Source organism: Bactrocera tryoni, chromosome 2 (genome assembly GCF_016617805.1).
Source record: "Bactrocera tryoni isolate S06 chromosome 2, CSIRO_BtryS06_freeze2, whole genome shotgun sequence".
Classification (NCBI taxonomy): Eukaryota; Metazoa; Arthropoda; class Insecta; order Diptera; family Tephritidae; genus Bactrocera; species Bactrocera tryoni.
The window spans coordinates 31,273,058-31,300,338 of NC_052500.1; the positions used below are offsets into that span (position 1 = coordinate 31,273,058).

The 27,281-nt window shown below is 36.6% G+C and overlaps 1 protein-coding gene across 2 annotated transcripts in view; it reads right to left on the minus strand.

The window, feature by feature from the left end:
- The window catches only part of LOC120768428 (putative neural-cadherin 2), a 572,777-nt gene that overhangs the window by 242,471 nt on the left and 303,025 nt on the right, over positions 1-27,281 (minus strand). For both annotated transcript variants that reach the window (XM_040095110.1, XM_040095108.1), the window contains exon 3: positions 9,276-9,303. The gene's annotated coding sequence lies outside the window, so the exon portion shown is untranslated. The remainder of the gene's footprint in view (positions 1-9,275; positions 9,304-27,281) is intronic.

A 27,281-nucleotide genomic window follows, 5' to 3' on the forward strand; every position in this document is an offset into this window, starting at 1 on the left:
TTATAGAGTCTCCGACTTCCTTTTGGGAAACTTGAACTGTGTTTGTGGAAAACTTAAATTCTGTTCGGAGTATAATGATGCCGAAACCTTGAATGAATTATGTACATCAAAACATATTAGTTTCCAAAAAGAATGCCCTCTTAATTTTTGAAAATTTATCACAGTTCAAAATATATTTTCGGTAAAAGACAGTCATAGCTGCTAAGTTCCACATATTCGGTATCTGGCGGCGTCAAAAGTTATAATCCGATTTCGACTCTTTTTGGGCGTAAAATCAACCAACTTAAATACCTACACTTTGTAGGTGAAGTATTCCCTTAATATTATTGGCTTCCCATTTATATGCTACAATGAGGTCTGAAATTTGAAATTATGATTTATGGAAAGAAGGCGTGATTGTGACAAAAGGATATACATAAATATTTGTACAATGTTACGCGCCAATTTTGTTGAAATTGAAAGAGTACTTCCTGAGATATGCGATTTCAACCTAAAAGTGGACCTCACCACGCTCATTGTTTTTACGTTAGATCTCTTGGAACGGACCTATCGTATTACTGACAACTTTTTTAGCGAGCTTACGCACTTTCCAACATAACCGATATATGGAGGCAGCGGGTGGTTATTTTCGGATTTTATCCATTTACACGCTGTAAAAGGAGGTGCAGGAGGGAAGCTAAATTACAGCAATTTATAAGTTTTGATTAACGGTGCTGATCCCATCTCTCGAATGTGGTTGGTGTTTTGGATCTTTTATCAAGATACACTCCTAACAAGATTCGTTACGACATCGCAATTGCTACTCAAGTTATCGGTTGTGAGGACAGGAGGACAAGCGAGCGGATAGACCAAAATTCAACTCAACTCATTGCCCTGATCAGTTATAAATCCATCTCGATTAGTTTTAGTTGTTACAAACAACCGCTAGGTGAATAAAACTATTATACTCTGCAGCATAATGTTGCGAGAGTACACAAGTTAAATATCCTGCTTCGATTGGAAACCAGACTTTTTATCAATGTAGTCGGTAGTCCATAACGTTTAAAAAGACAATTTTATTCATATTTATTCTAAATAATAGAGATAGATATTAAGTTATATGTAAGTATATATCAAAATGCCCAGATAAAATGAATTCTAGAAGAATGTCAGCCCTTTCGTAAAGTGAACCTTAATTTGAGGAGAAATTAAATATCTCACAAAATACTGAGCTGATTTGAATCTCATTTAGTTCATAAATTTCATTTTTATATACTCTTAAATTATCCGAAATCCAGTTAGAATCAGCTGAGCACAGTTAGATTTGAAATCAAAAATTTATGAAATTACTACGACATCATACCCCAGCCAACAAAATGATTTACCCTTATCTAATCATTTATGATATACTATAAATGATAGATATTGGTTAGAAAGGTAACTTCGGAATATAAATTTCACTTTGTACAAAGTGATTAATTTATAAAATATTTTAATATTCGCTTTTATCTATCCCTCTATGAGTACGTAATGTTAAAAATATCGCTTCGTAAATAATGCTGAAAAAAATGGAGCTATCGTAAAGAAACTGAGATGTACCGGGTTTTCCAATAGGGATTATAAGATTTCTAAACGTCGTTTCGGTAATTTTCAACTTTATTATCAAAATAATCGTTCTCCAATTGCAACTTTAGGTGCCCTTTTGTCATTTCATGGATTACGACCATGAAATGGCAAAATCGCCCACCCGTACTCGCTATTCATCAAATTCTTGAAATTTTCAAGCGTACATTTTCTTTAAGTATAGTGAAAGTGCCAATAAATAAAGAACAGCTCAAAGTAATAAAAATAATGGTGCCTTTCCAAGAGTTGCTGAAGACCGCAAATTGTCGATTCCATGACGTTCTCAAGAATTGGGATTGTCTCAAGCCACAACCAGGCAGAGTTTGGAAAAGGATTAGGGGTTTCATCCGTATAAAATTGTTCTCACTCAAGAACTGAAGCTATTGAACCATCGTAAACGTCGTAAAATTGCTGATTTCGCCTTAGAACAATTTGAAAATCAAAACAATTTTTATTTAAGAAAAATCATATTCTCCTATAAGGCACACTTTCATTTTAGTGGTTAGGTAAATAAACAACACCGTCAATTCTGCTGCGAAGAAAATCTATCCAAAATTGACAGTTTGATGTGGTTTTTAGTCCAGTGGGATCATCGGTCTACACTTTTTTCAAAATGAAACCGCTGACACCGTTACTGCCTATGAAGGGCGGTACAGATCAATTGATTTTGACAACTCTTGGGTCCAACAAGGTACATAGGACTATGTGCGACGTACAACAACGGAATTATTGCGAGAGAAGTTTGGAGACTATTATTTAAGGAAATTGTGACATTGAATGGCCTCCAAGAAGTTGTGATTTAACACCACCAGACTACTTCTTGTGGGGTTATTTGAAGTCATAGGTGCTGTTCATTGACATACGACTTGGCTTAGTGGAAAAAGTACTCGAAAACTGAATTCATCGAAATATGTCGTGTAGGCCATTTGAACTATACTCAGAACATAATTATATCGATTGTAATTCACATTAATTCAATAACATTTGAATTTCCTTAACAATTATTTTATTTTGTTTTTTAAGAAATCAAATCATCTTATTGAAAATATCAAGGTTGGCTTCTGCATTCGAAATCATCGAAACTCGAAATTTACCGTTTGCGAGCTTATTTCATATAAATATCTTGAGTAATAATTTAGAATGGTTTCCTAGCGCCCTCTTAGTGATTTTTAATTGAATTGCAAGGAAAGGTCGACATTTTGATATGCCAGATATACTTCTACGATGTGTGCCTTATTCGATTTTGATGCCCTCAATTTTAGTAAATGAATTGTCCTTAGTGAAATATTAACCTGTTCGTTGATATTTACCCGCGTAATTCTCCGAACGGCGCAATTATTGTTATTGTGGTATTTTAAGCGATTTCGCTGAGGTCACGGTTGAAGGTTTTACAGCAATTAATCACAGTTTGAATGTCACTCAATTTTATGGTTGACATCATAAAATGTGCTAAAATAGCGACTGCTGCATTTACAATCACACTTCGCTTTCATCACGAAAAACTGGCGGGTGTAAAACGACGCCACAGGCTGCGCACCAAAAGGGTTGCTGCTGTGCTTATAAAATCCGAACTAAAAGTAATTCATTAACGTGGGGGAGTGCTGCGAGGGACAACATTAACGGTATTGAAGATTGTATAGCGCTGTTTGCTAGCCAGCGGCGAGCAGTTTCCAACCCAATGCGCTCATGTGGCTCCACCCAATGGCGGAATTAAGTTTTGAATAACTCCAGGGACGCTCATAAAATGAACTTCCAGCGATTTAACTGAATCGGCGGTTGGCAAGCTAGGTTAATTTACTGCTGCGTTTGTGGTCAACGTAGAATGCTGATTTGCCATTGATCGATACGTAAGCTTTGCTGTAACCAACATACTATAAAAAAATGAAGAGCTGGCATTCTGAGTGAACGCTACAGGGAAAACGAGAATTATTTAAAATTTCCAAGGATCTGTGTCGTCAATTAGTTTAAGGTAAATTATGAACCCCCAGCACTTTACGGAAAATTTTGTTGAAAATTATTATAAGTCTAACGGAGCTAACGTGCGAAAACTAGTTTTCTGGGAAAAGCTGTTAAAAATAATCGTCAGTTTCTCGTTATCTCATTAATTGTTCTCCTTTTTTTTGATACCTAAGCCCCTTTTCCGTAGATAATATGATATTAATTTATATAATAGGATAGTAATATGATAGTATTGTTAGTGTTATAAAGAGCAATAAAAAACTTCGTTTGTACCGAAGCTAATTCACTTTTCGCAAAAGAAAAGGGTTTCCATACAAAAACTAGATTTTGTCAGATGTATGATATGGTGACGATATGAATAATTTACTCTGAGCTTGTAGCATGGATTGGGGCAATAATCGATCTTAAATTTGGGGAAGATACCTTGTCAAATAATAATGTTTCGATACAAGGACTTCATTTTTCTACTTCAGATTGTATGGCAGCTATACATTATATGTTCATACAATGTTCAGCGGCTTACGGCTTTCCGTTCATCACCAAAATCTGTAAAATTTAATTTTAAGTCATCGACATTCGGTAGATCTTATAATTGAACCACAAACTTGACAAAAGCGTCTGCAAACTCACTTAACGCAAACAAGGAAGAAAAAGCCATTAGAAATGCATACGACAAAAAGACAACAAAGGCATAAAGTTATATGAAAGAGAATCACATGTATGTATAAACTCAGTAAAACAAAGGGTGATTGTTTCGATAGGTACATGTTACTGTGGTTACTCTTGCAACATGTTGCTACGGAGTATAATAGTATTGTTCAACTATCGGTTGTACGTATTACCAAAAACTAAGCGTTAAGGATACAGAGAATGGAGTCATGTGTAGAAGTTTGAGCGTCATTCACTTGAAAATGGCCAGAAGAGATTTTTTTTACATATGGCTCAAGCAGCTCACGACTTCCAGTCTTAGACCAAGTGTCGTCTGGATAGCCAAAGAACATCCGTTTGAAGGCGAGCTAAAGTGAGAAGGCGAACCATCCCTCCTCAGGCTTGTGCGGTGGGGTAAGACCTGCCACGTAAACAAACGCCCCCAATGAAAAGGATGACGACTGTAACAAACGCATTAACGACTACTATTTGAGGGCATGCATCTGGAATGTTTGGTCGCTTAATTGGGAAGGCAAGATACCTGACTGTCTCCGTATCGCAAAGCCACCAACCAGATCGATCATGTTGTGATAGACGGAAGACACGTCAGCAGTGTTTTAGACGTGCGTACGCTCCGAGGTCATAACATCGACTCGAACCACTATCTTGTTGCAGCCAAGACCTGCACCTGCCTATGTGCAGCAAAAAATGTCAACAAACACAAGGAAGGTTCGACGTCGAGAAGCTGCAATCACAACAGACTGTCGAAGGTTTTTCTACTTGACTTGCACTCCTTTTCTCTGAGAGCAGTCGTCAGCAACTTGATGCTGGTACGACGAGGAGTGCCGTGCCGCAACGGAGAGAAAATGGACTGCCACAACACGTGCGGGATGGGATAGCTACCGAGAGTTGAAATTTTTGAATTTGCAGGCAGTAAAAGAGAGAGACCGAAATGCGTGAGTACGAAGAGCTTGACAAGCTAGCCAACAAGAATAGTGCTCGAAAATTCTATAAGACCGAAGAATACACTTGTAGAACCCCCAGAGATGATCTAACGACTCATCCACAGAGCATACTAAAATAATGAAGGGAACACTTCTTCAGCATAACACCAGGAAAAGGCGTATCCTATTCCCCAATCGGCGGCGATGGAGCAGACGTTCCCTTGTCCGACTATGAAGAAATTCTGTTAGAAATTACCAGTCTGAAGAACAACAAAGCGGTGGAACCGATGGATAGCTGGCCGAGATATTCAAATACAGCGGCGAAGAACTGATGAGGACATGCAACATCGTTCATTTTGAACAAGGGCTCGTAAAAACCATGGATGTTACTATATAGAGGATACCTGCCTTAAATGTTTTAAAGGGTCTGTACTAGCTTACTTTTTAAAAATGTTTAAACTGTAGATTTCCCTCTCTAATACAATTCGTTGTACTAGGAAATAGTATTGAACACTTTTGTAGAGTTTTATAAGTTTTCGGGAACGTTTTGCGGACGTGACATAGTCCGTTTACGCCCATGTATAATACCAACCTTCTCTCCTTGCATTATTATGCCGGCAATAACGTTTTCGAATTTATTTCTAGACTATTTTCACTATATCGAATAGTTTATTATAACAGTCTATATTATAATGCATACTATGGCCAAGGCAGAGGGTGACCGGATCTTTTAATTATTCAAGTCGATAGAATTAAGATCTGTTATTAGATCATACACAAATCGGTGATATATTCAATATCGCCTAAACACCAAATGCAAGCGATGTGCTTATAAAAGTTACATATCTGTGTAGTCATGCATGTTGCGCAACATGGCGCTCGATGCAGGCATATACGCTTTTGGCTTACTGCACTTGCATTTGCATCTGCATGCATAAGTAAGCTCATGAGTGTGACAAGTACATATATTTATGTATGAATGTTGGCTGTGCAGCTCAACTGCGTGCATTGCTAGTGCCGCCAGTTCCGTACCAAGAACAATTAATTAATTGTTCAGCGAAGTGAGCAATGCAACAAAGGTCGGACTGTTATTCACACACACACATATGCATGCATATGTGCGTACACACCGTATTCCATAACTGCTGCGTCACGCAGAGCAACAGCGGCAATGAATCGCCAAACATTTCCTGAGAAACGCTGACTGAGTGAGGCACTTAAAACAGCGAAAGAAATTATTGCCAATATTTCGTTCGCCAGCGCGAATACAGCTGCACTTAAATTATCCAATTAATTGGATGTTTGCGGCCGGGCGAGTCGCTGCGGTTTTGCTTCCGCACAAAAGACAGAAATATGCGCATACGCAATGCGGCGGCGAGGGCTGCAGCAGGCGAAATGTCTGCGCACGGAGAAGTGTGCGAAGAATGTTCTACTTTGAACTCGATTGGCACGCAGAAAATATTGAAATGTGTTCTGGTGAATGATAATGAGAACATTCTGGCCTTTAGTAAAGCACAGTCGGGGTTCAAGTTGTTAGAATAGTTACGCAATATTTCCGAATTTAAATTGGTAAAATTCCTTTTACAGTAATAATTAGACAAAAAATTGCATAGTAGTAGAAGTTTTAATCAATATTTATTTGTATATGACAACATCTTAAATAAAAATGTGTGTATTTCTATGTTATGTCAAAATATGTTAGACATTTTTCTTTGACATTTGTCAATACTGGTTCTGGAACAGTATACCCTCTGCAAAAGAGAGGTGGTTGGGTTTTTTGGATATTTGGAGCGTGTATTTTTATTGACTAACCTTAATATTGTAGCTATTAAAAATATATCGCAACGCTGATGGTGATGTTGAACTGCCAACAAAGGTTTTAAAGAATATTTCTGCATTTAAAGAACAGTTTTTGTAAAGCGAGGGCCATGTCTGCCGATTTTTATTTTCATGAACTCCACATAATCAGTTTCTTTTAAGACTGCTATACGGCTTTCATTCTCGACTCTTAAAATTTTTGTGAATTGCCTCTTTTCATGTTTTAGCAATGTAAAGCTAAAATTTGAGAATTTGTCGTTTTTCTACATAAAGAAGAAGACAAAATATCAAATTAATAAATATTATAATATAAATAATAATAAATATGCGACTCTTACCTAAAAAAAATTGAGAGCATTCAAGAACATTAAAATCCTTTTAAAAATCAGCGCTGCTTTATATTTATTATCCTCAGAACATATTTTATAACAATATGTACCGTTAAATAGCTTGAATTCACACCGTAAATTCTTTGAAAGCTAGCTTATTAATTTTTTTTTGACAATGACATATCGTGAGCGCTGAACATATTGGGTAATAAACTACAGGGTTAAACGCGTTTTTTCCAGAATGGTGTTTTTCAAAACGGTTTCCACTTCCAAAGGAAGAGTTTTGAAGATAGCCAATTTAGAGAGAACAAATTTTAACGCCATTCCATAGCGGGCTGGAAGCTTCCTATTTTTTTCAACGAGAAACTTTCGAAAAAAGTAACCAAATTCGATATATTATGTTCAAACAGCTGCCATTTTTTTAAATTTCAGAAAAAAACTCTCCATAGCGCGATAGCAACTTTCCTACAGTTTAATAATATTTTTGAAATTTTTATTTTAGATCCAATTTATTTAGCGGCAATCGTGAACATCGTACTGGATCTTTTTTTACGCGTAATTTCAATTATTTATTTAACTATTATACTTGTACAACCAAAAATGAACATACAAGAAAAATAATTTTGTATTCTTCAAGAATGTTTTAATTTATTAAAAAACCCGGATCGATTAGTTAATTTCAACATTAAAAATAATTCATGGAAATCAATCAGTTTTCGGAGGGTCACACTGAGACGAGCCCATAATGAAAACAAAAAAACTTTAAATTCGGCTAATATAATTAGCAAAACAAAGGTAAAAAAATCTCTTCCTGACTTTGATTGCTAATTTTAAATGGCAGCTGTAAGCTTTAGCAGTCGGATCCGAACAATTTTTTGGGAGATTTTAGTGCTACCTAATAAGAATCTCTGCTAAATTTCATGAAAATATCTTTACAAATAAACGAATTGTCCAAACAAAAGCTTGAGATTGATTGGTCGGTTATATACGTATGGCAGCTATATGCTATAGCAGTCCAATATGAAATTTTTTTTTCGAAAATTGTAGCGATGCCTTGGATAATAATTTCCACCAAATTTCGTAGAAAGATTTTTTAAATAAAAAGTTTTTCTTTACAAGAGTTTGTTTTGCAAAATTTTAGATCAATAACTCGAAATCTGAAGGAAAAGTTCACGTACTTGTATATACAGACGGGCATGATTAAATCGTTACGGATGCTAACGCTGATAATTTATATATGTTTCCTGTACGGTGTAAGAACATTGTGGTGCCTTTTACTATGAATAGGGAAATTATTAACTCATAATAATAGCAGGAATCTATTTGCAAGACATGCTAAAATATCAGTCTTCTAACGTTACTTATACGCCACACAGTCCCAACACTGGTCATCTTCGATTTAACTAATTTAATATACTTAATATTTAATTACTTATACGCTCTGTTGTCCCAACTCTAGTGTTCTTTTGTGTAAAACCAATATTTGAGCGATTGACTTGAGTTCGGTTAATGTTCCATCTAAACATCAAGCGTTGAATAGGTATGATTATATACGTATATAATTTTAAGCGGGTTTAGTAAACACTTTACAGAATTTCCTTTATTTTATTATTTATTCTTAAGTAACTTTCAAGCATAATAAATTTTATTTTAATTCCTAAGTTTCGACATTTTCTTTATTTATTTCTTCAAATGATTGCAGGCTAACGACCTAACTGTAGAGGCGATCAAAACACAGTGACCGAACAATTTAAAGCCTTAAAATTTATTAAAGCAATTCTAGCACATATGTGCACATGCAATATTAAGCAACGTATGTAAGTATATTGTGATTTTCAATGAATTGAGTGAAACGGCGGAGGTTGAGTTTAAGCTTTACGTTGAAACCTAATTACCGCGTGATGTTATTCTGTATAGGTTAATTTCTCAAAATTTCTTTAGATATAAGTTGACATGAGATTTAAAATTTACTTACCACTTTTGCAGGTTTGCTTTGAAAAAATCTGCAATAAAAGAAAAAGTGTTCTTACTGGAATTCTTACTTTGTTAGATAATATAATATGATGTACAGTGCTTCCTAGTATATTAAAGGTCGTTTATTAGAATGTCGAAATGTAATTGTATGGTTTTTAGTATATAATAAAAACAGACCTTTAAAGTTTAGTTTGATATTAGCCCGAAGATTGGGATTTTTACTGCATATTTTCGTAAAAATAAAGACTTACGTACTATGCACCTTTAATAGTGTACGAGTAATATTATTTTCTGCTTCGTTGGACATGTTTTTATTAGCCGATAAATTTTAAGGTTGAAAAGTCTAAAACTTACAGATTTTCTTCGAAATATAATGTATTAGAAATCTTTTTGTCATTAATAAAAATTGAATCTTATGATGAATTCCATACCTATACATACATATATCTTGAATCCTTCAAAAGTTCACCTAGTATTACTCATAACCCATATCTGGGTTGCATGTCAATTCATCAATTCATAAAATGGAATTACAAACACTTCCAGCTGTACACGCATCAAGACTTTTATGTGCGCGTGAAAGTGTTGTAATGCAAGATATTGCTATCAACAGAACATATCTCAATTGCTGCATGAATTGAGTGGCTCGCAGTGTGTGAGCACAACCGACAGTGCTTACGAGCACCATGTTTATTAATGCATTTGTGCTGCGAAGTGTGTGCGTGAGTGCTTCATGGTGATGGGCAACATATTTACCACACGACGCATGCAGTTCACCACTGGTAGCAGTCATAAAACATCATTTAACTGCATTAAAAGTGATTGGAAATTGCGTTAAATTTATGATCGATTTAATCACTTTGGCAGGCAATAGGCAATCAATAGCAGGAAATACCATCAGACCGTAATATCAGCTGACTGCTTCAACAACAAGTTGCAGACGTTGTTATATGCTCGTACGGAAGGAAGTGTTGGTGTATGTATCACAGAGTTTTAAATCGGAACTTGTTATGCATTTAAAAAGTCGTAAAGAATTGTGTTAAGTGACTTAGAATGGATGTAAATTTTTTGCTTGAATAAATGCACTCATGTTTAAGACACTTTGACCCATTTTCGCAATCATAGATTAAAATTTGTGAGACTATTTTGAAGTTTATGTAAAAATTATATGGTACATATGCAATTTTGGGTACTGATAGATACAGACTTTTTATACCCTGAACAGGGTATATTAAGCTTGTAATGAAGTTTGTAACACCCAGAAGGAATCGTCGGAGACCCTATAAAGTATATATATAAATGATCAGTATGTCGAGCTGAATCGATTTAGCCATGTCCGCCTGTCTGTTCGTCCGTCTGTCTGTCTGTATATATACGAACTAGTCCCTCAGTTTTTAAGATATCCTTTTGAAATTTTGCAAAGGTCATTTTCTTTTCAAGAAGCTGCTCATTTGTCGGAACGGCCGATATCGGACCACTATAACATATAGCTGCCATACAAACTGAACGATCGGAATCAAATGCTTGTATGGAAAACTTTCACATTTGACAAGATATATTCACGAAATTTGGTATACATTATTTTCTAAAGCAACAATGTAGTCTCCGAAGAAAATGTTCAGATCAGTTGACTATAGCATATAGCTGCTATACAAATTGAACGATCGGAATCAAGTTCTTGTGCGGACAACTTTCACATTTGGCAAGATATATTTACGAAATTTGGTATATATTATTTCCTAAAGCAACTATGTAATCTCCGAAGAAATTGATCACATCGGTTGACTATAGCATATAGCTTCCATACAAACTGAACACACAGTTACTAACAAAAGTGCACCTGTGAAGGGTATTTAGCTTCGGTGCAACCGAAGTTAACGTTTTTTCTTGTTTTAAATATAAATAAATATATGTATATTAACAAGAACCAAACAGTTTTTGTAGACGAGCATTTCATAATTCGCAAACAAATTAAGTCGTTTTGATAAAATTGTGTGTTTACCTTCCCTTACAACTTCCTCCCTATGTTTGTTCTAATCTAGTCCATTAAAAACCATAAATACTTAATACATATAAAATGCCTAGTTGTTCTTGTTTGTTGTTTTAACGGATGCCTAATCCCCGTTAAGATGGTAAGGATTAACTAAGTTGTCGTCGACGTCGTCTTACGGAAGGCCCAAGAAACGAACTGTTTCGACGGGGTCGGACCAAGGGGAGAGGGGTGTCATATGAGTGGAGTTGGTAAAGCATGCAAAGAGGTGGCCAGTGTCATGCGGAGACTCTTTGCACGCTGGACATATATTGCATATATCAGGGTCTATTTTGAATACGTAAGAGTTTAACCAGCAACAATATCCAAAACGAAGCTGTGTATAAATTCCCCCAACAACCGGTTCTACGCACCGCAACTAACCCGGATTTTGTACGGCCAAGGGCTGTTATTTCGAAGATCTTACTCCGTTTAGATCGGTAAGTCTTAGTTTAAGTTTGTCGTCACTGAAGCAACGTCTTGCCGCAACGTTACTCCGTACGCTCCTGACTCGTGCTGGCATTGAGTCCATCCCGGGCCCGGAGAAATTTCTCTGTTCCGTTTGCGCCAAAAGGCGCCATCCGAATTCCACCTTGGTCAGGTGTAACACATGCAATGGATGGAGCCATCTTAAGACCTGCTCAGACCTGCATAGAGAGTGGACCACAAGTAACGTGGCCTCAAATTGCCAACACACTACTTCGACCTTAGCCTCCTCGACTGTGCAACCTGCACCACCCGGGTGGCCAACGGTCAATATGAGCTGAAATAGGCAACATGACTCCCATTCTGATCAGTCAACCAATATCATATATTTTTTGGACCATACCAAAATACGGAACACATCTAGTTTCATTAAAACATCTAGTTTCATTAAAATATCATACTTAAGGTCTTTATTTAAATATTTGTCATGTTATTATACTTATGTATACCAATATCAGATTCCAGAGTCAATTCTGCACAAATAGACAGATAGATACTAGAACGGTTTATAGTGAGCCAAATTTTTATAATTTCTAATCTTAAGGCCTTTGGGAAATACCACATATTTTGTTGTTATACAGTGAACTAAGGACGATTAACCAAAACTCGCTGTAATTGTAAGGAATTCCTGTACTGTATTCAAATAGTACACCATGTCGTATGAGCAACACCTGTATAAAATCGTATGAATGCTCAGATGACTTGATATATAACTTTACATACTTGCTTAATAAAAAAATATCAAAAACTACCACGTTGCAAACATGGGAAAAGAAATATCATGTAGACACGGTTTGAATTGCAAGCTTGCTGTAGAGCAAGCACCGAATCAAAAATCGAGAATTTCGCTGCTAATATAAGTTCTTTGTTAAACGCTTGTATTTACATATGTATACAATCGGTATAAAACCAACAGAAATGTTTCACATATTCGGCTTCATTTTGTTTTTGTGTATTTCGTACTCAACTGACCACATTTCACTTACTCACCTCTCTTATCTTTTATTGGCGCTCATACTTTTTATTACTTTTAGTAATTTTTTTTTATTTTACGCATTCTTCTTTTGTTATAATATATTTGAACAAGGAATCTTCAATGCCTTTGTAAAGCCTTCATCAATGTTAATAAAAGCGGTGGAGAGTACTCATAGGCAGACAACGCATGACATATGAGTAGCACTCAAGAGCGTCTAAATATATGCGTGCTCATTTATTATAATGGATTATACGAGCCTATATTATACACGAAATAAGATTCGTATGCACGGTATATTAAAACGGGAATAATATTAAAAGGAATGTGCGTGAAGTTATATTCAGATGCAATAGAATTTTGTATAATATTTATAAATTATTAACATGCAATTGTTTAAAAGACACATAAGATATTCCCATGAAAAACATACCAAGCCGACCATCGATTTTAAGCTCCAGATTCAATGTCTTTCTACAATTAAACCGAAGATAAGTTCCATACAGCCACTTTGTGGTTTTTATTAATAGCCCTGAAAGTAGCTACAATATCTTTCTTATGATTGTTATACCCCAAATAATTGCATACAATATAACTCACTCAAATATATTTCTATCGCACTCTCAAAGCTTTACGCTTCAGTGTACTCGCATGCCGCCACACTTAAGCTACTTTTTGAAAAGCAATCGTGACCTCAAAACCTCGATCGCAATGCCAACGAAAGAAATGGAATTGTATTCACTTCAATGTCGCTTGTGCAGACAAACAATTCGGTATATCTATGAACATATATACATATACATATATACCCTGCATTTAAATAATTTTGTAATAAACTTTATAGCAAATATGAACCGAAATTTCAACTAGTAAAAGGGAAAGTTCTGACAACTAAATATAAGATTACTGTCCAGATATGTGAAATAAACTCATAATTTAAAAAAAAATTACTCGTAATTAAAATACCTACCAGAACAGTAGAACAGCTAATAGCAATAGCGACTAGATTCCATATTTTCGTCTGTGAAATGTTTAATGCAATGGGTGACGTACCGCTTGTCTAGTTGACAACGATAGCGCTATACACCGCTCGTCAAGGTCTTGAGGTCTAGCACCATCCACTAATAAACTTCAAAAAGTTAACACGATAAGCTATCTATAACATAACTCTTCTTACAATGTCCTTTCTCTACGCGATGTCTATGAGTAAAATTTCATAAAACCCTATAAATACTGAAAGTAATTTTATTTTGTGGAATAAGATCATGGTAAAGAAACTCGCTCCACGCTTTTGATCCAGCAAGCCATTTTTGATGTACAGCCACGTCTAAATTTGATATCTCTGTGAAACCTATACGGTTACGCAGAATGACTATGAGCACAACCATCAGCTTTGTCAAAATCGGAATGAACCTCTCCGAGGCTGTCACTGATATATGAGTTAGATGGGGTAATTCTCTCTCGAAGCAGATTTCAATATAATACTGAAATAAGTGATACGCGACGTTGAACCATAGTGACATAGTCTGCTCTAAAAGTTCAACTACAAGCCACTTGTGTACGCAGATGACATTGACATCGTAAGCTGTTACAACAGATCAGTCAACGTAGTTTTTTCAGTATAAAGAAAGAGGCAAAAGAGGTAGACCTTCTGGTAAACAAGGGCAAGACAAAGTACTTGGAGGCCACACGCAAGGATTTTTCATGTCTTGGCAAGCATATCATTTGTGTGAAAAGTTGCTACTTTGTGAGCGGGCCCAGGGCGTTCGTTGGGTTTAGGTCATGTCGTATGCATGGAAGATGATGCTCCAATGAAAAGCTCCTTTAATTCAATACCCTAGGATAACGGAAGCAAGGAAGGGCACCCACGCATCCAATGGAAGCACTAAGTGCATAGGGGACTGGCCGTACTTGGTACAACTGGCGTGACCTCGCAGAGGACAGAGACTACTGTTGTCACGGTTGTAGTGCCAAAGCGGAAGAAGAATATTTTTTGATATCAGAAGTGTATTTCGTGCTTTTGAGATGCTGGTAAGCAATTTTGTCAGCTGGAAGTAAATGGCATTTATACACAATATAATACGTATACTACATATACACATGCGTACACAGGAATGTATCTACATACGGCTATCACTCAAAATGGAATATTTTTCATTTGACTTAATTAAGCTAATTTATTTAACCTTATTGCTTGCGAACAAAGCCAGTGCTTTCAATGATATGTGAACACACATACATAGATATACTCGTATCTTATCTGAGGGTGAGAGTAGACAATTACAAATGTTTTACCAAAACATCTACCACAAGCTTTAGTGTGCCTTCCTCGTCTCACATTGATGTGTATACATATGTAAGTATGAATAATAAGCTGCTCTGGTGTAGGTGGCCGCCTAAATGATTGTCTCATTTCGCACTGTGGCGTGCTCCTACACTTAGTTGGCTGGCACATAGCTTTTGCTCTAATACACAACTTCTAAATATGTAAGTGTGTGTGTAAACATTTCATATAAAGTTAATAGGGCAGACGGAGGACTTGTTGTTTACTTGTAAGCTCGAAAGCGAACCTCTGGGGCAATCTTTATTGTTGTGGCATTTGGTAAATTTATTTGTTGTTTCTGTTGACAAAGTTGACTGGTTCAATTGACTACATATGACCCATAACAAATAATTTTTGTTTTTATGTTTTCCGTTTCTGCATCATCAATATTGATGCGAGGGTCATTCGCCAAAGTGCCTTCGCCATACTCTAAATGAGGCTTTAGTTTCGCTCATGTGCTTTATATGAGGCCCTGTTATTATACATATGTATATAGATAGAAACATACTTACGTCACTTCGGTAGTTACATACTTAATTTAGTTTTGGAAATTTAGTGGGTTTGGTATTTTGATATATTGGAAAATATCAATATAAAGATTTAAGGTATAAAAACATTAGGGTCTCTGTCATTTAAATTTTTTTTATAGCTCCTGTCATTTTCGAGATATATACAAAAAATGCGAATTTCGTGGAAAAATCAGGTTTAGAGCCCCATACACCTCGCAGGTGTGAGTTTCGACTTTGTCACAATGAACACTTTTGTAGAGTGTTCAATTCTGAGAAATATGTGTCTAAAGTCAAAGCGATGCCATAAAATGCCTCTGAGCTATAGAAATTTAAAGACAAAAGATCACCATTGTCGTGTATTTTCAATAGAAAATTTTTACATGCCTTGTTCCAGTCCTTAATGTTAATATTAAGGGCCCAAATTTTCGAGGAATTTTTTTTTGGGTATTTTCAAGGAAATTTCATGAGGAGATTGAAAAAAATGAATAGTAGAAAACACCCTAATAAATATCAACGAAAAATTATTTCTAATGGAAAATTTAATATAAAGATAGGATATATCATTACGCTCATTACCTTATCCAAATGCAAAAACGAAAACATATTTAGCGCAATAAGTATTTTAAAAGCAAAACTCGAAAATGTTTGTTTCATAAGTCAGAGTTGAATCAGATTTGGAAATAGACTTCGAAGTTAATTTGGAATATAAATTTTAAATTCATAGTGGCTAAGTTTTATAAAGATTCATTATGAAAAAATAAATTTGAGTAAGCTTTAACCGCTTAACAATGATTCAAATATTGTCAGATTTAGAAAAAGGGAGAGTACATGTTGTCGGTGAGTGGTAAATTTCCAAATATCCTTTCTAACCTTATGCAAACACAGCTAGTATTGTAAATTAGAAAGCACAAAATTACAGAAGTTATGCCCCCATCATTTACTTGAGATCAATGGGACTAATTTTAGACAAGAAGTGTTCGCGGAAACCAAATTTAGAAGAAAGAAAACAGCTATCGGTAACAGAAAGTGGCGGTGCCCAAATGGAGACTAATACCTCACGTAGCTCATTGACTCTCAGCAATTGTAAGGCCGATTATAATATATCTAACAACACCAAGATAAGCATTAAACCTTATTTTACATTTACTGTCCACAGACTCATTCTGTGAGCAACTGACAGTGAAGTCCGCTCTTAAACTGAGGGAATGGTCTCTATTAGTCGACTGTAACAAGCGGCCGTATAAGTTATTTATCACATTTTTGTTTCTATCAAATACCACGTATTTCGAAATTGATATTCCTGATAACTTTGAAGTAGATAAACTTGACAGTGCAAAAAAACATGTCTATATATAGCTAAGTCTCGGTGAAATCAATATCTAACTTGCTCAATAAACATAAAAACGTAAAATGAATGGAATATAGGGCCACACATGCCGACAGAGTCCGTTGCGATTTTACGTGAATACTTGCCTGCGAAGGCCCAACTCTACGGTGCTTTCTATTGCTAGAAGCACGTAGATCAATTCAATGCGTTGATCAGCGCCCCAAAGCATAAATGCATTCAGCACTCATACCTTGGAGAACCAAAGCATGAGTGTATTCTGCACTTATACCTTGGTTCCAATTGGTTCGGGTGGATAGGGACACCATAGCCGCCTTGGTCGGGTACGAGGCCGACCTAAAACCTCTGCCATACTCTGGGTCACCCGGCCGCAATGCGATTCCACATTGGACAAAGTGCCCTGCCTGCATTTATGTTCAAACCACAGCCACCACGAATGTCCACAAAGGGCCAAACCCAATGAGCAGATTGGAGTTACCCCCAAGGGCTAACTGCTCCCCGTGGTACCTGGTTAAAGTCTCTGGTGAGACCTTGTAGCTTTTGTTACTACCAGTTGAGTCCCCAAAAAGCTCAATTACTGGTTGCATTTGTCGCTGTCGCAAATGCTTTATAATGATTTGTCAAAAAAGTCTTGCGGTATGCTATGTCAGACACAGTGCACGTGGATTTTAGTCGCCTCTTACGACAGGCATGCCTTACCACGGGTATATTCTTCCCCCTCCACGCAGGGCACCCTATCCACAGGGGAGGCAATTCCGACTATTCAAATTTAAAGGAATCTTAAAATATACTAGCAGTGGTGCTAACACGTCATTGTCTAATAGGCAGGGATGGCAGATCCTAACGCCATATAACGACTACTGTAGAAGCTGTAAGTAGGTGGAGGAGAAGGAGACTATAAAACATCTTCAACGTAAATGTAAGAGTTTTAGTACTTATGCAAGATGCACGAGCGAAAAAGTTTGATGTTATAAAATACGACTTATTAAAATATTATGAATACATTTTTTGGTTATAAAAATTTAAGGATTTAGAAACAAATTTTTTCGGTGCTGTTCCAAATTTTGGAGTTTGCAATTATGAGTTAATCTTTGGGCTTATTATTTTAGTAAATAAGCCATAACAGAGATTTTTGGCTCTTCTACTTTTCTACAGATAAAACCATACATTTCTAGTTTTTATATTTTTACCGTGGATAGAGCAAGAATTCATAATACGAATGGTACGTATATTAAAAATATAGGGAAAATACACAGATAACCGCAGATATATACATAACTTCCATAAACTTGAAGCTAAGGATTCACAGCTCCTTTAATATTATATTTCAATGCAAAATAATATCACCACACTTACTGCCCAATTTCTAATACCATGAATATTGAAATTTCTGCTAATTTAACGCAAATGATTTTTTTTTTTTTGGTTAAACTACCACCAAGCTCATTGAGCTTTGCAACTCATAAATTCACAAATATTTGCAATATTCTCCTCTTTTAAGCCACAGGAATTCACAGTGAGTGTTTTATTTTCGAATTTGCCACCGTAAATAAATATGTTTTTCCGAAATTATTCAAAATTTTCTCTATTAATAATGTAAAATTTTTGTGACCATATAAAATTTCAGCGATAATCATCAGTACTGTCAGCAAAAAAGAGTAGGACTTTTTAATTTAAATTAAAACTTATTCGTCTAAATCCTTTTTTCCATGTTGGTAATGACTGTCAGCGAAATCTAGTCATGTCAATGTCACATAAAAGTAATCATTAGTGTTTAGTATATGCTTGTCTTTCTGAAGTACATAAAGTGCTTTCGGCGATTTTTACGATGATTGAAATTATTCAACAAAGAAGTTTCATTAAATTATGTACGTTGAATTAAATTTCTAGTGCATAAACGTTCAGAATGTTGGAAAAGGCCCTCGGTGATAATTGCTTTTGATTGGTACAAAATGTTCAAACAGGGTCCAGAACGGCCAGGACGGCCATCAGCATCAAATGGTTATCAACACGTCAATAAAATAAAGGAATTGGTGCTTGAGAATCGTCGACTAGCAGTCAGATATCTTACTGGCATCGTTGGAATATCGGAAGGGTCAGTGAAAACTGTTTTGAAAGATTATTTGGGCCTAATAAAAGTTAAAGCACGATTATTTCTGAAATCAGTAAATTTTGCCGAACAACAAGGTCGCGTTAACGTCTGTGAAACAATGTTTTTCGACTACCAGGTTGTTATGAAACGTATTACTACTGGCGATTAGTCTTGGATCTATGTTTATATCCAGAAAGCAAACGATCGATTGACCGAAAATTGTGGCAAAGGTGAGTCGAAGCCGAAAAAACACGTGAAGACAGGTCAGTAAACAAATTTATATTGACAGTTTACTTCGATTATCGAAGTGTATTTCGAATTTCTTCGGACCGGCCAAATTTTGAAAGGAATACTATTTGGGTGGTTTGCGTCGTTTGCACGAAGCCCGTAAAAAGAGGCTGGAATTATGGGCCGAAAACTTTTGGTTTTTACACCTCAATAGTGTATCGTCGTCGCATAATGCACTGATAAGTCGTCAATTTTTCGCCAAATTTTCAACCAATATCTCAAGTGACTACTGGCTTTTCATCAAACTCAAACGACCGCTCCGGGAAAGCCGTTTTCAGTCGATTGAAGACATTAAACGTTGGAAAAAGTGTATTTGACCATGATTACTTACTTACTTACTTAGATTACTTTGAAGGGCAAGACATAGATTTTGAAGAATAAATCAAAAATTTCAAAACCACGAGTAAAGTGTTACTATTTTTTTGCTCGTAGCAGTGTATGTACGTGCTTTCCGCACTTTTCCAGCGCTCCACTGAAGTCATTTAAAATTCCCATGTTTACCGCCGCCAAACCACTAAACACCAACAATTCTGCGTATCTAATATCTAATAACCAATACGAATAGGTTTCAGTAAAAATTGCAATTCCTATAACTACTTATTTTCTAATAACAATAGCAACAAAAAGTTGGCTGTACGATACGGCCAAATATTTCCTGGTTGACCAATTATTTGCTGTACTCCCTCAACGCCGCTGGGCAGGTTAATTTACCGCTCGTCTGGCATGCTGCCAGATATTCGTATTTTGCGCAAGCGCTGAGGCTATTTGCCAGCAGAACCGTTGTGGCGACTCGTAAATAGCGCTCTGTGCTGAAATAGCCAAAACCGGGAAATGACCAAATCGCCCAAACGGGCAATGATACTAATGAGCGTGGCACACCACAGCCAGTGCGAACGTTCGGTCGGCACGAGGCGTAAGCGAAATTGTTAGTGTTATTGGCATAAAATTTTATCACATAATTATTTGATGTTGGCTACAATAATGGTAACAAGAAAATGAGGTCAACTGAAACTATTTGCTGACGTAAATTGTGGCTTAATCGTGATCATTTATATATAAGTAATTTTATGTATCCTTAGAAGCAAAATGTTACGGATACTGGCTTTTGTAGGGGTTTTATAATATTTTACATCACATATACATATATCTACATGTATTTCCAATCAACTCTTTGAAAATGGAATATTACGGACGAAATACTACTAAATATTAATATTCAGTTTGAGAAAGTTCAACGGTTTGTCCTTCCAGAAGTAGTTAGGCAAAAAAAAACCAAACGAACATGCTGGTTAGACCATGCTTTACTCGAAGAAGATGATGCTGCAGCGAGAATATCTTTTGAGACCCATGAATAACGAAAGCAACGGCACCCAAACATGCAATGGAACGACTAAATGCTTAGGATACTGTATGTACTTGGTACCATCCCCCTGCGGGTAGGGGGGAAACCGAATATGCCCGCGGCAAGGCATACCCGTCGTAAGAGGCGACTAAAAGCCACATGCACTGTGTATGACATTTATCTGGTCTTGCCTTGAATGTCAGCATGGTCATTAGTCAGAAAAGTGCTATAATATTAGCTTGAAATGATATTATAGTTTTTATATAAGTTTACAATTATATAACAAACATTTGTGGTTCAAGCGACAAATGTTACCAGTCATGAGTTGGAGTTTGCTCCAGTCTGCTCATTGGGTTTGGCCCTTCGGGGAGATTCGTGGTGGCTGTGGTTTGTACCTAAATGCAGGAAGGGCATTTGTCCAATGTGGAGTCGCACTGCGGCCGGGTGTCGGACCCAGAGTACGGCAGAGGTTTTAGATGGGCCTCAAACCCGACCAAGGTGGCTAGTGTGCCCATTCCACACCGCCAATTGGTACTGAAAATGCTTAGCATTCTCAGGGCGCTGATCAGCGCATTGATTTAATCCGCTGTGCTTTTAAGCGCCATGGAGTAAGGCTGTCGTCAGCAGGTACCCACGTTAAGCACACCGGATGTTGTTATACTTGGTATCTCTGGCGTAAATTCGCAAAGGACATAGGCAACTGTCTATTTCCGGTTTCGAGTGGCCATTTTTATGTAAAGTTTAATTTTTCCGGATTATACAAATTTCTTTCACAGTTTTGTTACATATGTCAGAATCGTCCAGATCGGATATCACAAATCTCCCATAGAACCATTATTCAGTTATTTTATTTTTCGGTTGCCTGTGTTTAAGTAAAGAGCTAAGAGCACCTAATTTTGCAGAACTGTTCTCTAATATATACTTAACACTCACAGTGAAAATGACAGACAACTACTACACATATCGATGCAATTTTCTACAGCAGATTGCTGTGGAGAGGGGCATATGCGGTTTGAAACATTGAAGAAAGTTATCGCTATACCATCCACTGAGCTACAAGGTGTGTTCCAAAGTAAATAGGACTTAAAAAAAAAACAGAACAAAAGTTGGTGGTTTTTCGGTAAAATCAATTTATTTTATACAAAATAGTCTCCTTCTGCTTCAATACAGCTTTTTGCACGGTCCAAAAGCATGTCGAACGAGTGTTTTAGCTCGTTGGCCGGTATGGCATACTGGCCGGTGCAAGCCTTTTGAATGGCCTCTACGTCTGCATAACGCTTTCCTTTTATGGGCAAATGCATTTTCCCGAAAAGGAAGAAGTCGCACGGTGAATACGGGGAGTGGTTAATGGTTAACATGTGATTTTTGGTCAAATAATCGGTCACAAACGTCGATCGATGAGACGGATTCTGAGCAATTTTTGGTCGTCAGTCAATTTGTGCGGAACAAACCGTGCACACATTTTTCGTAAGCCCGAATGTTCTATCAAAATGCGATAAATCGATGTTTTGGAGAAGTTCAATTCCATTTCCATGAATTTCAGTGATTTCGACTGATTTTTGAGTAGCATCGCTGTAGTTTGCAATTCTCACTTTTGTCGGGTTTTTGAAGGAAAATTCTCCCAAGCGACGATAAAAATACGGAAGATGTTTAAAATTTCCAAGTGCCTGACAATGAAGTTGAAGAGCCAGTTATAGAGGAAGATGAGCAACAACAGAAAGTGAGTTTTTCAAAGGCAGTTGAATGGATCAATACCTTAATAAAGTGGTATGAAAACAATAATGATACAAATCAGGAGTTATTACACAAAACAAGAAACAAACAAGTCTCGACCGCTTCTTTAAACCATCCCTTACAAATTAAAATGAACATTTGTATGTACTATATATCGTTTAAAAGTACAAACTAAAACTAAGTTTCTGTTTTATTACGAGTAAAAGTGAGTCACGTGTTTTTTTTTTTAATTCGAAAACCCTTTGGAAAAGTTAATATTTCAGGAAAGTAAAATACTCTTGGGACATTTTGATTAACTTTTTCGCGATTCTACTGTATTTCAGAAATTAAACAAGTTAGTGCAATTTATCTATACATGGGTTATGGCGTGATTGCGATACACATAATGATTTCGGAATTTGAAATTAAGTGGACATTTTTTCGTGAAATAATGTAATTTAGCGAAGGAGGGGAATACCTTGGAGCAAACATCATATTCCTAATAAAATTATTTCTGGTTGATAATTTTCTCATATACTCAATAAATTAATTAACTTAACTTAATTACGATTTTTTACAAATGAAAAGGCTCCACCACGAACAAGGATTCCACTTTTTTTTCTTCGACTCATACAGCTTGTGATACGACTGATATTTCAAAAAAATTGAACTAGGAACAATCGCTATTCGCTCTACCACAGAATCAAAAAGCGTTTTCCGAACAAAAGATATCACTCAAGCTAGAATGTTAGATAAAACCAAGCACCTATTTTAAAGGCTCGAAGCTTCACACTACCGAAGCGGTATTAAAATTTTGGAAAAAATTTTAAGAAAATGACTTTTCTCCGATATATATTTGACATACAAGTAGTGGTTTAGAATTATGTTTGTACTTATATTGCCCTGAACATTTTTTTACAGAGAGATATAATTTATAATTGCATTTCGAGCGGAATTCTAGCTCCAGTTCAAAGGCTTGATTTCAGAAGCAATCTTCTTTATTCACTTTGATAATTTTCACGCACTCTATAAAGCTTTTGGGCGCACTATTAAACAATAAAACAGTAAAGCAATTGTATTTTTGTGATCCAAACCTCTCTTTGGACTCTTTTGCAATTTGTACTAACAAACATGATTGCGAGTTGTCAATTGAAAGTCCCAAATTTTTCCATTTACTGTGGGCGTATGCAGACACAATGCGTTGGCGAACTCCCCAGCCATTTTAAAACAATTTTTCCCCCAACTCCAAGGCTAAATTTTTTCGAGAGAATGAGGACTTTAATTACGATACATACGCCAACCAACGTGCCAGAGAGAATAAATCCGTTAAGCGTGTAAATGCCATCGAGCGACACAAACAATTGACAGCTCAGGCAGAGGAATAACCCGCGACGCTGCTAAACGCGCAACAAGGATTATTTGCACTACGCAACAGCACTGTTAATTCTCCAACATCAACAACAACAAAGGCGTATACTTGTTTTTAAGTAAACACATACACATATATACACATTTACACCAGTATCTATCAAGTTAGCGTTCGAGGATGCACCAGGGACACAACCGAAAAAGAACAAAAGCGCAGAGTCAACACAATCAAACCAACCAACCAAGTAACCGAACAACCAGCCCAAAAAATAGAAAGCAATAAACCAGCAGCGCCATTGTAAATTCTAAAACGTGAAAATGTCGCTAAACTCGCGCATCCAAAAATAAAACAATATTTCCTGACACATGTTTGGCGCACGCTCTGTGACCACGCTGCGACGCGTCGTCCGCCGTCTGTCGCCTATCGCCTGTCGTCTGTCATTCCACAAACGACAGCGTTCGGGCGGAAGAGCTGCTAACCAGTTAATAGAAACATGCCGGCACCGATGGGGGAGTTAGCGCAAAAACTGTCACTGTTGTTGTTGTTGGTGGTGTTGTTGCAAGAAGAGGCCTGAACTCCCCGATCGGTATTTATGATGTGCATCGTATGGCGCTTAACACTCCGCAAAGATATGCGCATCGAATAAACTTCGAGCTATATGGTACGTGGTTCCAGAGGCCGTCGAGCGTGAGGGAGAGCAAAGTTATATAACAGCTGTTGTGGCAAATGCAATAGCAGAGGCGGTATTGCCGCCAAAGGCACTGTGCGGCAGTAGCTGACAGAGCGATTGTTGCATACTCGCATAGCAACAATTGTCAGGGCAAGTTGGGAATTTATGGTGCTCCTCAGTTACATATTTACGGAAAACCGGGCAGAGGCCAGCCGAAATTGATAGCTGTGAATAAGTGCGGGCAAATGCAGGCGAATACGAAATCGTTGAGAGACGACTACACATATACGCGCTCAAAAAATATCAACCAACTCTGCAGCTCAGGCAAGGGCAATATTTTGCAGGTGCTTGAAGGACCCATTGACATGTGATGGTTTTGAAAAATCGCTTCAAGCCTGAGCGCTGGTTTTTGACAGTACAAAGCAGTCCGCGATGAATTGGTAACTGCTAAAAAATATTATCAGAATTTCTCGTGCATATTGCAAAAATAACTTTTTCCTTGCTGACAGTTTGTAACAGTAGTAACCTACGTAAGAGTAAATGTGCGTATGTAACAAGTGTTTACTGGTATAAATAACTAACCGAAAAAAGCATTTAAACGGCAGTAGCCAAAATTCACTTTCAAATGTTTTTTGTAGAAATTGTTTCATACAATTGCCCATCTTTCGGAAACAGCTAAAATGTACTATGTTTAAGATAAGGAAGATACCAATTAATTCGAAAAATGAACAGCAAATATATTTCTTTAATTTGCTAACCAAGGAAATCAACAAATTATTTTGATTGAGATTTGAGATTATTGATGCATTTTTGTTCATACCAATTTTGTTGTAATACTAAGAAGTCCAGTATTATAAATAAGTCTTTCATTAACATTTAAAACGACTTGTTCCACTTTACATCTACTCTACTATTATCGTCAGAAAATAGCGTTGACTAAGTTTCATTGGAGTAACCCAGAAATTGAATATATGTATGTATATCTACATTAAGTCAAGGGAAAGATCGAAAACCCCTTTTTAGGTACATAGAGGCTAGGAGAAGATCTATGCCGTTTTCACTTATTTTTGGTATGAATTTAAGCTACGAGCATACTGAATGGAATATTGTTTCACAATTTCATTAAAATATCTCACATCTCGCTTAGCATGTACGGCGTACAGCCGAATGCAGAAATCATTGTTTGTACAATATTAGATACCAGCTGTAAGCTGCGCGCGTTGCTACGCGACCAACTCAAATAAATTGGAGGGAACAATGTACAATTCATTTTAAGTAATTTTATCTCTTATTTTCTTGTTTTTCCATCTGGACGGTAGACGAATAAATCAGAAGGTTTTCTAAAGCGCGAGCAGACCACATAGAGCTGTCCGTGTGATAAGCATATTTTTCAAATTTAACCCCACAATTGCAACGTTTGTCCTTGTGCTTTGTTGATAGTCAATGCGAAAGCGAATGAAACCGGGAACTGTGCGTTTGAATTCGAATCTAATAGCAAATCTATCGGAATCATTGGGATATGTGGCAACAGTTTGTCTTCACATTTGAATTTTCCAGTTAAAATTATTGCGTCGATAACTTTGTTCAACATTTTCTTTACTGAGAGTCTAGTTCTGTTTTGTTGAGTTTATTTTTGGAACAGGAATGAATCATAGACAAGCAGTGAATACAAAGTCAGAAACCTTCTTTGGCCCATGCACAAAAACTTTGCTGGAGAATACAAAAGACATACTGGCAAATATAAACAGTTAATTTAATATGCAGATAGTGGGGTGGGACATTAAAGCGCATGTCTTTTTTCGCTTGGTACTCTGAAATATCGGTTGACAGACACCTTCAACAAAGGATCCCCAAGTATGAGCTTTTAATTGTAACGAGAAAGTCCTTCGCCTACAGGTTTTTTATATCTTTCTTATTATAAGTTTGAAAAGTTTTTATCTCGCTTCCAATTACTTGCAAAATATTCCGTTTCATGGGTTTTATAGGAAATTGAATGCTCTGAGAAATGATCTCGATCGGGTTTTTCGTAAACATAACTCTTTCAAAGATATTTATGGTTGAAGTTCGACTATTTTATGGCAAACTTGTTTACTTCTTTTGAATTTTATAATTAACTAAAGAAAAAAGAGGAAGAAAAAGTTTCAACTTCGACACTGAAGCTATAAAACCCTTCACTAACAAAAAATATTTCTTATTATAATTTGTCAAATTACGAAGTCTCCCATACAAGCACTTGATTTCGATCTCAGAACTGATACACAGACCGACTGACGGGCATGGTCTTATAAGTTTCCTTCTGGGCGTTACAAACTTCGTGGCAAACTTAATACAACTGCAAAAGCTCACACTTATAATTTTAACTCTTAACATACAGGTACAAACTTACATACATGCATTGAATTGTGCTCACACTAATTGTCAATAAACCACTTATCATACACCAATAGTTTTTTCATTAGTTTTGACCACCACTTATGCCACCGGGTTTTGCGGTATTTGTTTCTCTCTCACTTGCCTGTTTTTTTTTCTGCAACCAAAATCAACAAGAATGACTTGAGAGTTTTGCGGAGCATTGAGCACTTTTAAAATTTTACAACTCATTGCAGTTAATAGCTGGCAAACGGCAATCAGGCATGCGCATGCGAAAGTTTTCCGCAAATTTTGGCCACAGGCAAACATATTACATGCATTTCTTTGCACTAACCAACACATACACAAACACATATATACTTTTCCAACTATTTAGGCTAGTAGTACACTTTTATATGTCTCTCCTTGGTCCAAACGCCTGCAAGGTCATTCAAGTTGTAAACGCAATTTGCCATCGTCGTGTAACTTGGCAGTCGCTCACTCTCTTAAGCATGTGAC